Source organism: Ochotona princeps, chromosome 1 (assembly GCF_030435755.1).
Source record: "Ochotona princeps isolate mOchPri1 chromosome 1, mOchPri1.hap1, whole genome shotgun sequence".
Classification (NCBI taxonomy): Eukaryota; Metazoa; Chordata; class Mammalia; order Lagomorpha; family Ochotonidae; genus Ochotona; species Ochotona princeps.
In genome coordinates this window covers 115,782,818-115,796,958 of record NC_080832.1, presented here as the reverse complement: position 1 = coordinate 115,796,958, position 14,141 = coordinate 115,782,818, and the positions used below count along the sequence as shown (strand labels likewise).

The following is a 14,141-nucleotide window of genomic DNA, read 5'->3' as shown; positions in this document are numbered from 1 at the left end:
GAAAGCATGAGAGGAAGAGACATTTCTAATCCTTGTCGCCATCAGCCAGGCTGAAGCCAGGAATTAGGGATCCTGTTGATCTCTTAAGTGAGTGGAGGAGGCCCAAGCACTTGCACCATCCTCCACTGCTCTCACAGGCGCATTAGCAGGGAGCTGCAGCTGACTGGAGCAGCCAGGACTTGAAACAGCACCAAGAAATGGGTACCAGACCTCATGTAGCATCTTAACCTGCCACTGCTGGCCCCAACAGTCTTGATTCTGTTTTGTTTTATCCATTTGACCAGTCTATATTCTTTTATTGTGAAACTTAATCTATTTACATTCAAGTTGATTATTGAAAGGCAAGGACTCGCTTGTATTATTTTGTTAATTCCTTACTGAATGTCCTATATATTCTTTGACTCCTTCTGTCCTATTTCTCATCTTTGAGTCTTGGTAGTGTTCTGATCCTGTTCTCATTCATGTATTTTCTCTACTAATTGTACTTTCCATCTGTTTTCATGATGACAAGTATAATCCTTTTACTTCTAACATGAGATCTCGTGAAGCATTAAAGCCTTTTTGTAGAGAGGGGCTGGTGGTGATTCTCTCAGGTTTTGCTTGCCAGCAAAAACTTACACTCACCTTTATTTCTGGTGGAGCTGGATATGTTTCCTTGACTGGTAATCTTTTTTTCTTTTTCAAAAGTTTGAGTGCGTCATCCCATTCTTTTTCCCGGAAGGTTTCTACAGAGCAGTCTGCTATTGACGCAATGGGTTTTCCTTTAGACGTAACTTGACATTGTCTTGCTGGTTTTAAAAACACCTCCTGGTCTTCACGTTTAGCAATTTAATTATCATACACCTCAGAGAAAGTCTTTTTTTGGGTTGAGTCTGGTTGAGTCCTTTGAGTTTCCTGGATCTGGATGTCCATGTCTCTTTTAAGGTGTGGGAATTTTCAGCTGCTATCTCATTAGAAGATTTTCTTTCCTTCTTCAGGCAGCCCCATATGCAAGCATGCTTTGCCCTATACATCTCAAAGGCTTTCTTCACTTTGAGCAATTCTTCCTGCTCCTCCTCCTCCTCCTCTTCTTCCTCTTCTTCTGCTCTTTCTTTTTCATATTTATTTGTTACAGGATTAACTGGCTTCTATCAATATAATTGGCCTATATTCCAAGTTCAGAAATTCTCCTACTTTAGGTATCCTATTGTTAACAATCTCAGTTGTGTGTGTGTTTATTTCATTGATCAGAGTTTTCAACTCTACAATTCATAATCAATCTTTTAAAATCATATCTACTAGGGGTGGGGAGAACCCAAGTACCTATGAAACTGTGTAACATAATACAATGTAATTAATGAATTAAAAATAATAAATAATTTAAAAAATCATATCTACTAGTTTGTGGAATTTTCTGTCTTAATACTGCACTGTTTTCCTTGTATCTCTGAATTAACTATCTGTATTCTCTTCAATCTCAGGGACTTTCCCTGGGAACATTGCTTTGAATTCTTGAGATCATTACGTTGAATTCTTTTGCAGGCATTTTACAAACTTCCTCCTCACTGGGATCTATTTCTGGAGAAGCATTGTGCTCCCTTGGAGGTGTCCTGCTTCTTTGCTGCTTCTTGTTTCTCATGTCCCTGTGCTGATGTCTGTGCATCTAGTGTCCCAGTCCCTTCTCCTCTGTGGAGCAGCTTTCACTGGGAAAGATTTCTTCTGACGGGATGAAGATGATGTCAGCTGGGTAATTGCTTTGTTTGGATTGTAGATGAGTCTGGAAGTGTAGCCTCTGTGTGATTTCTCCAGCCACAGCCAACACCAGCCATGCCCACAGTGCTGTGATGATCCAGACTGCAGCTCTTCATGGAGGCGGTGGCGTGACTATGCTGTGGACAGGAGTCTCCAATACAAACGCTGGCTACACTGGGGTTTGTGACAGGAGCAGCCGAGGTCTTGGGGCTGCAGGACACAGAGGGATTCTCCTCATGTCCAGTCAGACAAGCGGGATTGATGTTGGAGCTTGTGTCAGCAGGACCTGTGATCCTGGATCTGTGGGATCCAAACGACAAGTTTTTCAGGCTGTGCTTGGCAGGTGAGGATGAAACTGGGATTTAAAGTAACAATAGCACAGTTTCAGAGCTGGGGTTGTGGGGGCAGACCTGACCCAGGACCACAGGATTTGTTTGCACAAGTGGTGCTGCAGGTTGTGGCACCAACCTTAGTGGTCCTGGTGCTGTGGGACCTAGGAAGGCTCTATCTGTGTCTCCAGTTCCAGAGGGCCAAGTACAGGTTATATGAAAGACTGTGTCTTGACTACTGGGTGCCTGGAGCTTGTAGCACTGATAGGCCTTTTCCAGCTGTCACAAGGTGAGCATGACTGAGTACAGAACGGGCAACTGGGATCTTCAGGATGTGGAGGGAGCCTGTGCCCTGGGGTGAGTGAGCATGGCTGACACCGTGCTTGTGACTTTGATGGCTGTGATCATAAAGCTGCAGGATGCAGGTGGGGGGATCCAGTGGCTGGGCTGCAGCCTCCATCCTCGGGATGGGAGGACGGTTCTTTTGATAAACGGTCATTTGCTATGGCCACAAGTGTTTGCCATAGTCAGTCTCAGAGATTTGATTTAAAGTCCCTGAGTACTGTGCAGCTCTCTGGAAATTACAGCTACCCGTGTATAGTGAGGGTAGAGGTCCCCAAGCTTTCCCATCCCTGAAATCCTCTCCCACAAGGTTACAGAGTGCTTTATTGCTCTTCCTACACCAACTTTTTTTTTACCCTTGTGCTGTTCCCACCACCTGTCTGATAATGTCCAGGGCTCTCTCAGTCTCCTCAAAATGCCACCCTTCACTGTCCTGGGTTTTCCCTGAGGCATAAGTGTGCACAGGGCATCTCTGTGCAGCCCCTGAGATTCATCTGAAGTTGTTGTTCACTTCCAATTTTCATGATGTTTGGAAGTAGCCTCCGGTAAGTTCAGGAGCCATACTTGAATGCTTGCTAGGATTTACCTAAAAAACGAGATGGATACAGTTGAAGATTAATTCTTACAACTCTTCTACCTTGCACTTAGCCTCTTCTGTCAATACACCTTTTCCATGGTTTTCAGATTGTTTAAATCTCTACTGTATCGGTGGTCACATGTTCAACTCTGACAACTCTGTTCTTCAGGAAATGCTTTACATCTCTTTAACAGTTGTCTTTAGCAGGCTGAGCCCTCAGTGGGGGCAGTCCCAGGCCAGACTTGGAGATGGGAATATTGATTGCTATGCCCAGGCCACCCATAACCACTTGGGGTGGGAACTCCAGAGCAGTCTGTGATGCTGGAGCAAGAGGCTGGGGGTGAGTGACAGGTGTCAGTTACCTCACCCCCTGCTGTCCAGAACCTCTTGAACCTCTTGAGCTGGACACCCTCTGGTGGGCATCGGCACGCAGTCGCTATGCATGTTCTTCCCATTGCAAGATCCAAGGCCTGAGTTCTTCATGCACCCCCTCCTCAATTCCCTATAAGTCCCAGTTTTCCCCAAGTTCTTGCTGGAGGGTCAATCCAACTCTTAATTCCTGCTCATGAATCTTTCACATATCAGTAGGGCATCATTTCACGCACCCACTGCCATAGGCTTGTTCGGGTTTTGATTCCTAGTTCTGGACCTGGAAACCAATCCTACAGCTCTCCTAATATCTGCTCCTAAGATTATTACCACACTTAACATTTTCCTCTTCACATCTGCTTCATGAGCACTTATTTCCTGGGATTTAAAGAACTGCACCAAACTTTCTTTAACACAGCATTTCTCAGGGCTTCAGTGGGAAGGAGTGGATATTGGCTTACAGAAGTTGATTCAGAGACCAGAATCACAGACTTGAACGCAAGACAGCATGCATGGAGAAGGGCAGACCAACAGTGAGTGTGCAGTGCCCTGTCACAGTGACCCCCTGGCAAACACCAGCCACACCAGGGAGCATCTCTAGCCTCCAGGACACAGCTGGGCTCCTGTGGAGTCATAAACCATCCTTGGCACCTCCAGCAGCCACTGGGCCTGATTTCTAGCACATCAATCAGGGTTGGGAATCTAAAAAACTTTTTAAATGTATTTATTTCATATTTTTAAGGGAAAGAGAGAAGGAGAGCAAGAGAGTCAGAGGACTCTCCCAATGACTATTTTACTCTCCAGATGCCCATGACAGCCACGGCTGGGCCAGGCCTGAACTAGCAGCCTGGAACTCAGTTTGAGTCTCCCATGTGGGTGGCAGGGACCAAGGCCTTGAGTCATGACTTTGTGCCTCTCAAAATGTGCATTAGCAGGAAGCTGGAATCAGAGGCGAGTCAGAGCTCCCATCCAGGATCTGTCATGTGGGATGCAGTGTTCCAGCTGGAGGCTCACCTGCTCTCCTGAGTGCCCATACCTAGCCTTAGGCAGGTTTTTATTTTTTAACCTGTAAATAAATAAATGAATAAATAAATATTATTTGTAGCTCTGTGCAACATGTTAAATATAAGAACAGCTCTGCAATTTAAAATAGTTTTCATAATTTACCACTTGTCTGTATGAATGTAACTATAAGCAGGTTGGGCACACAACTTTGTAAATCCAACTAGCAAAACCAGTCAATGACTGTAACTACTAGGGTTGACAAATGGGATCTGCCAGCATTATGTTTTCAGCTTTAAGGTCAGCATGAATCAAACCAAGGCTCTTGAGCTTCCTCAAGGCTGTGGGCACCTGCTGCAAGATTGGCCTGATGTAGCTGAGTGGCAGTGGACTAAACTTGCTCTGCTTAAAAAATCATACAGGGCCCAATGCAGTAGCCTAGTGATTAAAGTCCACACCCTGCTTGTGCTGAGATCCCACATAGGTGCCAGTTTGAATCCCGGCTGCTCAGCTTCCCTTACAGCTGCCTGCTTGTGGCCTGGGAAAGCAATAGAGGATGATGGCCCAAAGCTTTGGAACCCTGCACCAGTGTGGGAAACACGAAAAAGCTCCTGGATCCTGACTTCAGATTGGCTCAGCTCCACCCATAAGGCCACTTGGGGAGTGAAACAGTGAATGGGAGATCTTTCTCTCTGTATCTCCTCTCTGTATATCTAACTTTCCAATAAAAATAAATACAGAGAGGAGGAGAGACAGAGAGAAAGATCTTCTGTCCATTGATTCACTCCCTAAGTGACCACAATGGCCAGAGCTGAACCAATCTGAAACCAGGAGTCCTGAGCCTCTTCTGAGTTTCCCACACAGGTGCAGAGTCCCAAGGTGTCAGGCTGTCCTTAACTGCTTTCCAAGATTACAAGTACTATGCTGGAAGGTAAGTGGGCTGCCAGCTTTAAAACCAGTGCCCATGTGGGATCCCGGCGTGTGCAAGGTGAGAACTTTAACTGCTAGGCTACTGCATCGGGCACCAATAAGTATTTTTTTTAAATCATATAAGGTTGGTGTGGGTCTTGTGTTTATGTGTTGAAAGCACTCATTAGATCAGACAATATTATACTCATCAGCAGTTTTGCTACTTAATGGGAATGAATGCTTACTTTAATCTTTCCTTGTCTTGCATAGGAGAGGTAGTTCTTCAAGATTTTGATAGCCACAATTTCCTTCATGCGTTGCTTCCTGTATTTAGCTACCTCTCCAAAGGTTCCCTGGGCTAGGGACTCCAAGGCTTCTCAGCTGTGGGTCATAGAGCAAAGGATCTCATGGGGCACCAGCTGGTAATCAATCCCCTTCTTGCTGGACCTGCTGCTCCTTGTGGTCACAGCGGTGGTCGGGACAGCAGCTCCCACCACAGTCCTGTTTCGTTAGCATGAGAGGGGGATGTTCTATGCACTGCACACTACAGTTGCTGCCAGCTTCCTCACTTTTTCCTGTCTTTTTTTTTTTCAAAGATTTCTTTGTTTTTACTGGAAAGGCAAATTTTCAGAGAAAAGCAGATATGGAGAGAAAAATATTGCATCTACTGACTCACTCCCCACATACCTGCAATAGCCAAAGCTGAGCCAATCCAAAGCCAGGAATTAGGAACAACTTTTCCGGGAACTGCCTTGTCCAGCCTGGCCCGCCCACATTCCTGGATCTCTTGTACAACAGTAGGAACTGCAGTCCAGCAGAGCAATGCCCAGAGTTCCCCTACTAGGCCCAGGCCCAGTCAAGAATCTAGCACTTTCCGGGGAATACTGTGGTCCAGTATGCTATGAATTGTACCCTGTCCCAACACTTAGCAGGATATTTTTTGCATCTAGTATTTACTACTTTCTGGGAGGTTGCCTAAAATATACTGCACAGAGCTGTGGCATAGCAAGCTAAGCTTCTGCCTCTGGAGCTGGCACCACATATGTATGACAATTCAAACATCAGCTTTCCACTTCTGATCCAGCTCCCTGCTGGTGGACTAAGAAAACAGCTGAGGAGGGTCAGAGACCATGGACTCTTGCACCCTGGTGGGAGATCAGAGGAATTTTCAAGCTCCTATCATTGAAATTATTCTTCTCTGCCCTTGGGGCCATTTGGGGAGTGAGTCAGTGAATGGAAATCTCTCCTTGTCTCTCCTTCTCTATCTTTCAAATAGAAACAGAAATATATTTAATTATTTATTCCTTTAGAAATGTATATAAATGTATATATAAATTTATAAATAAATAAAAATCTTTATTTATGGCCATTGAAGGAAACAGGTTAAGGATCCAGGTAAAATTGTTGTAGGAAGTCACCCCAACAATTCCCCACTGGGAATAGGTAGCCAGTTTCTTCATCTGCCCTCCCAGGTTAGCTGACATCGTCTGAAATCACACGCTCTGGGGATCTATTTCCTTGTGTAAGACTCCAGGGCACAGTTCAGGAGCCCAGAGTGTACCGCACAGAGAGTTATCCTGGAAAAGACGTGGAGAGGAGAAGGAGCTGGGCCTGCCTGTGGCTGGAGTGGCAGAGTCTCCCCCACCTTCCTCAGACAGCTCCCAGGCCAGGCGCCTGGAATCAATGTGGAAACGGGGCATTCAGTGCAGAGCAAGGGAGGCAGATCCACTCCCGGTCGCAGTTCAAGGCGTGGCTCTTATTTAGGGTGTCAGTCTCACGGGTGGAGTGATGGGCTAACAATTCTAGTCCTGGGGATGCCTCCACACCTTTTTACTTACACTTTCAACTCTCATAACCTGGGACAGGGCCTTCTGTCTGCATAGTTGTCATAGTTGTCATAGTTGTCATAGTTGTAACGTCCCAACATTGCACACTCCCAGCCAATCACCCATCCCTCCATGCCCCAGGGTACTCAGATGCCCAAACCCTCAGGGGTCAATCTGTGGAACTCCAAGCCTTCCTCTTGCTGTTTTTCGGGGTGCAGGCTCTGCCTGAGACTCAGGCAGGTGAGTATGGGGTGGACAGGGAGATGGCACAAGTGGGAGATGGGCGAAGGGTCTGGTCCGTGCAGCCAGGAGGAGGGCTCTAGGGACCCCACATCTCATCTGTCCCCATCCCCGCCCAACTGCAGCCTCCCACTCCCTGCACTACCTCCACATTGCAGTATCCCACCCAGCACACTGGGAGCCCCACTACACTTCTATGGGCTTCGGGGACGACACGCTGTTGGTGAGCTTTGACAGAGACGACACAAAACCGTGGGTGGATCGTGAGGGAATCGAGTACTGGGAAGCGCAGGCACAGATTGCCAGCGTCTACCAGCCGACTTTGCGCACGAATCTGTGCACCACTCTGGGCTACTATAATCAGAGTGAGCACAGTGAGTCAGCCCGGGGGCCACATTGACGAAGCTGGGGTGAGGACTTGCTCGTGATTTCGGGGTCTCAGCTTCCCCCTGAGGCCATCACACCCTCTAGGCCCCTGGTCCCAGCTAGAGCAGCCGGTAGGGTCCTCCATTGGGGGTGTATTTTCAGTTTGAGTTTTGACCAATCATCACGCAGTTTCGGGGCTTAGTGAGAAGGGCTGATCCCAGGGCTGGGCCAGGCACTCAAAGCTGTCCAGTGGCCTTGGGCTGCGAAGTGGGGCCTGACCAGCGCTTCCTCCGTGGGTACATGCAGTTCGCCTACATTGCCCTCAAAGAGGACCTGCACTCCTGGACCACGGCCGACACAGCGGCTCAGGTCACACACCTCAAGTGGGAGGCTCTAGGGTTCACCCAGCACTACAGGACCTACCTGCAGGGGGAATGCAGGCAGTGACTGCACAGATACCTGGAGATGGGCAAGGTGCGTTGCAGTGCGCAGGTGCACGGGGCTTGGAGGGGCTTCCAGATTCCCCTACAATAGAGGCTGTACCTCTTGACTTAGCGGAGAGAAAATGGGATTGGCAACCAAGTACCTTCTCCTTCTTTTCCCCTTTGGGTCCTGATGGTGAGGAATCACCAGGATTCTGAGATCTCCTACCAGAGTGACTCCAAGGGCCTGGTCCTCTCCTGGGTCAATAAAGGGATCTGAAAGGCGAGGGAGAACAGCTTAAGAGCAGATTTCTTTTGGGCACCCACAGCAGCTGTGGGCGCAGCTGATTGAAGTTGGCTCAGCCCTTGTCCTGTGCCCCACACCCAAGCTGGGTCTGACTCCAGCTTCTCTGTGTTTCTGGACCTCCAACCCAGTCAGACCTGAAGGCTGCTTTTACTCCTCAAGGACCTGAGGACTGCTGGTCTGAATTGCATCCCCTTAATTCTTGAACATTCTAAGGCAAAGGAGATTCCCCTGGCCCCAGAGGCAAAGCAGGAGTTTTGGTTTTACATCACCTCTCCCATTCACTTGTCCATTCTGAGGATGGTTAAATGAAAGGTGCTTTTCACAGCCTGTGGAGGTAATGCAAAGTGTCTGAATGTCTTGATTCTTCCCTTAGATTCTCCTAAATCTAAGGTGAGCCACCCACCCAATCGCTGACCAGAAGGTCACCCTGAGGTGCTGGGCCCTCAAGTTCTACCCCAAGGACATCACACTCACCTGGCAGCGAGATGGGGAGGACCTGACCCAGGACACAGAGCTGGTGGAGACCAGATCTGCAGGGGACGGAACCTTCCAGAAATGGGCAGCTGTGCTGGTGCTTTCTGGAGAGGAGCAGAGATACATATGCCACATGGAGCATGAGGGGCTGCCTGAGCCCCTCACCTTGTGCCTGTCTGGGGAGTAGTCACTGACCTGGCCCTCATGGCAACTGTGTTCATTGGAGCTGTGGTCACTGCTGTGATAATAAAGATGAGGAAGAGCTCAGGTAGGGCAGGGTGAAGCTCAGGCTGAGTCTTCTGTCCCGTAGGGAGGCTGTCCCCATGTCCTGTTCCCAGACAAGCACAATGCACACACACCTGCACCCCCAGCTAGGTCCCAGGTTCTCACACTGGCTCTGGTGTGAAGCACAAGTGAAGGTGGAGAACAAACACTCCACGGGGATGACTCTGCTCACGGGGACCTGAGTTCCAGCAACCCCAGGTCAGGGGGAGGTTCCAGCAGAAGATAAACCTCCAAGACAGGCACCTTGTGACCCTTTCCTGGGTCTGCCAGTCACAGTTCCGGAATCTTCTCTGAGATGAGCCAGTCCTCTGGGCTTCCTCTAGGCAGATCTTCAGACTTCGCCTTCTTCCTGCCTCTCACTAGATGTTTTCTCTCACAGGTAAGAAAGGAGGGAACTGCACTAAAGCTGCAGGTAAGCACTGGGGTGTGTTTGGAGGTGGGGGAGCCCCAAGAACCTTTCATAATCAGGTGCCCCTGGAGAAGCTGCCCCACCCACCCTGTAGCTCCTCCCTCAGCCACACCCCTGGGGCTCTCACCAAGTCGACTGGTTCTCCCAGGTGGGTACAGTGCCCAGGGCTCTGACTGCTCTATCACAGCTTGAAAGTTTATGATTGCAGCCCAGCATGGTAGCCTAGCAGCTAAAGTCCTTGCCTTGAAAGTGCCTGGGATCTCATATGGGCACCGGTTCCAATCCCAGCAGCTCCACTTCCCATCCAGCTCCCTGCTTGTGGCCTGGGAAAGCAGTCGAGGTTGGGATCCTGCACCTGCATGGGAGACTCGGAGGAAGCTCTGGGCTCCTAGCTTCGGATTGGCTCAGCTCTGGCCATTGCGGCCATGGGGAATGAGTCATTGGACAGAAGATCTTCTCTGTCTCTCCTCCTTTCTGTATATCTGACTTTCCAATTAGAGAGAGAGAGAGAGAGTTGATACCTGGAGGGGCTGGCTGGGATGTGGCTGTGGGGGACAAGGGAACACAGAGGTCCTGGGGGTTTCCTTGCATTTGCACATTTTTATGTGTGCTGGGCTGTTCCTGTCCCCATGTGTAGTAGCCTGAATTTGTCACCTTATTTCTGCAGTGTAAGACAATTGCCTTGTTTGGGGTGATGTATGGAAGCCTTGCTCCAGTCCTCATCCTTGTATCTTCCAGATGCACCACTCTCTCTTCCTGCCTAGGCATCCGAGTGTGTTCCTGTGGCACAGTGTGAGGTGGGAGCCTGGCCTCCCAGGCCAGCATGGTTGCCTCCATCCCTGTCTCAAGTCAGGTGCTGCGAGGAGTGAGCTGAACATCCCATCTTGGACCCTGAGCTGCTTCCTGCTTCCCTTCCCTCACAGCTAGCGAAATTCACACCATTCTGGCTATCCACCAATCAGATGTAACCTGCCTGCCACCTTATCTGAGAATCCCACTCCCCAATCTCTCCGGTCCCTCCCCCGGTCTCCACCCACCTACCTGTGGCTCAGATAATCTCAATCATCAGTGCTGGGGGCCAGCACACAGCCCACATGGGCCTTCCCTTCTTTTCCCCCTCTCTCTTCCCTTCTCTTTCTCTGTCCCTTCCCCGACCCCTCCATCCTGCCTCTTCCTCTCCATCTTGTCTCTTTCCCTGCCCTGGCAGCCCCCATCCTGCCATCATAGCAGGAGATGTGTCCCTTCTAGTTTCCCCCTCCACCTCCACTCCCATTCTTACCCTGTTAGAATAAAAGGACCTCCTAATACCTCATCATGTCTGTGATCTTGGCTTGCGATAAACTAATCATGAAAAGAGGACTTGACTGCAGGAAATAGCTGCACATAACAATGTAAGAATTTTGAGAACTTTAAGTGCATTTAAAACCTAGCAGGTGCATCTGCTGCAACTTCATCCTTCCCTGTGCAAATCTGAACAGCAAGTCATTTTTCCAATTCTTATCACAGGGGTTGGTGTGAACATTAAAACAGGAAATTCCAAAAATTTGCCAGAGAAAATAAGCAGAAGCACAGGGAATCTTCCAGAATCCATGTGTTTGCTGTGTTGAGCCTGTTGCAGGTGGGGATAGGAGAGGCTAGGAAGCCCTAGGTGAGGTTTGTCTTTGACCTGGGAGTGTTTTGGGGGAGTGGGGGTTCTTGTAAGGGGCATCAGTGTGACAAAGAGGGAGAGCGAGCAGAACGGCATGGGAAGGCAGACCACGGGACCCCGTGGGGCTGTGCTGGGCTGTCCTTGCTCTGGGCCATAGAGGACAAGTGTCTTTGCTGCTGCTGTGGGAACCAGCCCTGCCCTCCCATGCAAAGGGCTCCAGGGCTGCTCTCTGCCCTAGAGCCTCACACTCTGCTCTCAGCCCAGCGTGGAAAGCACACTGTTATAGCCACCAACTGCAACAGAGGACAAATGGGGCCAGGTCAGAAATCCCCTGAGGACCTGAGCTCAACATACAAGAGACTGGACACTGCTGTGGGCATCTAAGAGCCCTGGGTTCCCTCCATGGCCAGGATCCTCTTGGACTCTAGGGTCCCTTTCCCTGAGGTAATCCTGGCACCCCGATCCTCAGACAGGGGCCAGGACCCCTACTCACTGTTGCCTTCAACCTATGAGCACTGAAGACTGTGTCTGACCGGGTGATACGCACAGAACCTCAAGAGTACATGAAGCAAGAGACCACAAAGCCCTACATCCAGCAGCCACCCATGACCCCTCAACCCTCAGGCCCAAGAGACATCAGGGCAGCGGGCGGTCGGGGGCCACCATGCTGAGCAGCCATATAGGTCAACCATGATGTGGTGCATTGCTGAGCGCCAAGAGATCAGCTGGCAAGGCGGCCATGTGCATAAGTAGCATAGCCTGCTCCTGCTGTGTGCAGAGCTGTGGGGATAGAGGAGGGAGTATGGGAGGACAGAATTCTCAGATTTTAGTCCTGCCCCATAAAATGGTTGTGTTTGGAGATGGGAGCTTAAAGTCAGGGATGTGGGGCAGGGACACAGAAGGACCCCAATTCAAAAAGCCAGGAAGATAGAGACAGCATTCAGAACACAATAGAGGATGCCCCAAGGCTTTAAGACCCTGCACCCATATGGGAAACCCAGAAGAAGCTCCTGGTTCCTGGCTTTGGATCAGCTCAGCTCTGACCATTGTAGTTACTTAGGAAGTAAATCAGCAGATAGAAAGTCTTCCTCTCTGTCTCTCCTTCTTTCGCTGTATAGATTCTGCCTTTCCAATACAAATAAATAAATAAGTCTTTGAAGAAGGAGGAGGAGGAGAGGAAGAAGAGGAAGGAAAAGAATAGGTGGAGCCCCTCTGTGTGAACTCAGTGAGGCCATGGTGGAAAGGCAGCCATCTGAAACCACGACAGGGTTTCCTGTAGGAGCCATATTGGCCAGCACCTTGAACTTGGGCCTCCAGCCTCCAAAGCTCCGAGTGGTGTAAGCCCCAAGTCTGTGCTGGTTTGTCCCTGTGGCCCAAGCTAACTGACAAACCCCTAAAACCAAATTCCAGAAATCTCTCCTGTCAGTATCACACCCATCTATGCGGGAGTTTTGTCCAGGCAATGTGCTCATGCGCGTAACAGATATTTCTTGAGTGCCTCTAGCCAGGCCTGGTCCTGTTGAGCCACAGCTGACCAGATGCCTGTGTCCCTGATGCTGATGCAGAAAATGGGAACAGCAGCACAAAACCAGGCAGGCGTTCCTCTCGTCCACTGCTTGGGGCCACTTTTGGCAAACCCCTCGCAAACCAGAGCAGACAGCAAGAAACTGCAGAAGAATGTCTTGGGGCTAGGCACTGGCTGGTAAAAGCAGCAAGCATCCCACAGTGGGACAAGCTTTGATCCACTGTCAAGCTCCATTGGTCTCAGCAGGCTGTGGGCTCCAGTGAAGTCTAACATTGTAGCACTGGTGCCCATGTGCCCTAGGCTTGTAGAGACAGACAACATATTTTCAGACAAATGCCCAGTTCATTTAAGATTTGTGTTTTGGGGACAAAGCTGAGCTATGGGCATCCTCCAGGAAGGAATCAGTGACAAGGCACCCACGCTGGACTTGCAGTAACCCTGGTCTAGGGCTCCATCTAGCGCTGAAATGGGAAAAGTGTCCATAGGCATCACAAAAACACACACTTTCTGGGAGAACAGCCACACACCAAGAGCATGAGAACTAACAGTATACAAACGTCACAGACCAGCAAATATAAAGAGCTTCCAGGGACCATGACCTTGCCAAGAAACAAAATCAGGGGTCAGATATCACTCACCTAGAAACTGACATTTCCAAATGCTCAGCAGAAATGGCTGTTATAAGGAAATTCAATAAACTTCCAAAGAACACAGAGAGGGACTGCCATCACAGTGCAGTAGATCAAGCCACTGCCTGAAACATTGCATCCCATATCAGAGTCCTGGATACTCTGCTTCCAGTCCAATTCCCTGATAACACACCTGGGAGAACAGTGGGAAATAGCCCATTACTTGGGTTCATGCCACCAACATGGAGGCCAGAACGGCATCACTAGAATAGCCTAGCCCAGCCATGACCATTGTGGGCATAAGGGGAGTAAACCAAAAAATAGAAGACTCTCTCTCTCTCTCTCTCTCTCTCTCTCTCTTATTTAGCCTTTCAAATTAAAATAAATCTTATTTTAAAGAAACACAGAGAAACAACTAAACCAAAAACTCTAAAAGAGACTTGAGAGATGGGTGTAATTTTTTTTTTAATGAAATAAAAGGGTAGGTGTCAGGCCTAGCAGTGAAGATACAGCTTGAGATATCCATATCCCACATCTGCAGGCCAGAATTCAGTCTTGGCTCCACTTTCAATCCTGCTTCCTGCCCATTCACACCCTGGGAGGCAATGGTGACAACCCAAACACTTAGCTTTCTGCCAGCCACAGTAGAGACCTGGGCTGAGGCCTGACTTCTGGCTCAACAGGCCTAACTGCACCTGTTACAGACATTTAGGAGACTGAACCAGCACATGGGGGTAGTTCTCTCTCTCCC

At 49.2% G+C, this 14,141-nt stretch overlaps 1 pseudogene; it reads left to right on the top strand.

The window, feature by feature from the left end:
- Positions 1 to 2,427: 2,427 nt before the first annotated feature.
- LOC101520475 (class I histocompatibility antigen, B alpha chain-like) lies at positions 2,428 to 9,780 on the top strand (annotated as a pseudogene).
- The last annotated feature ends 4,361 nt before the right edge of the window (positions 9,781 to 14,141 follow it).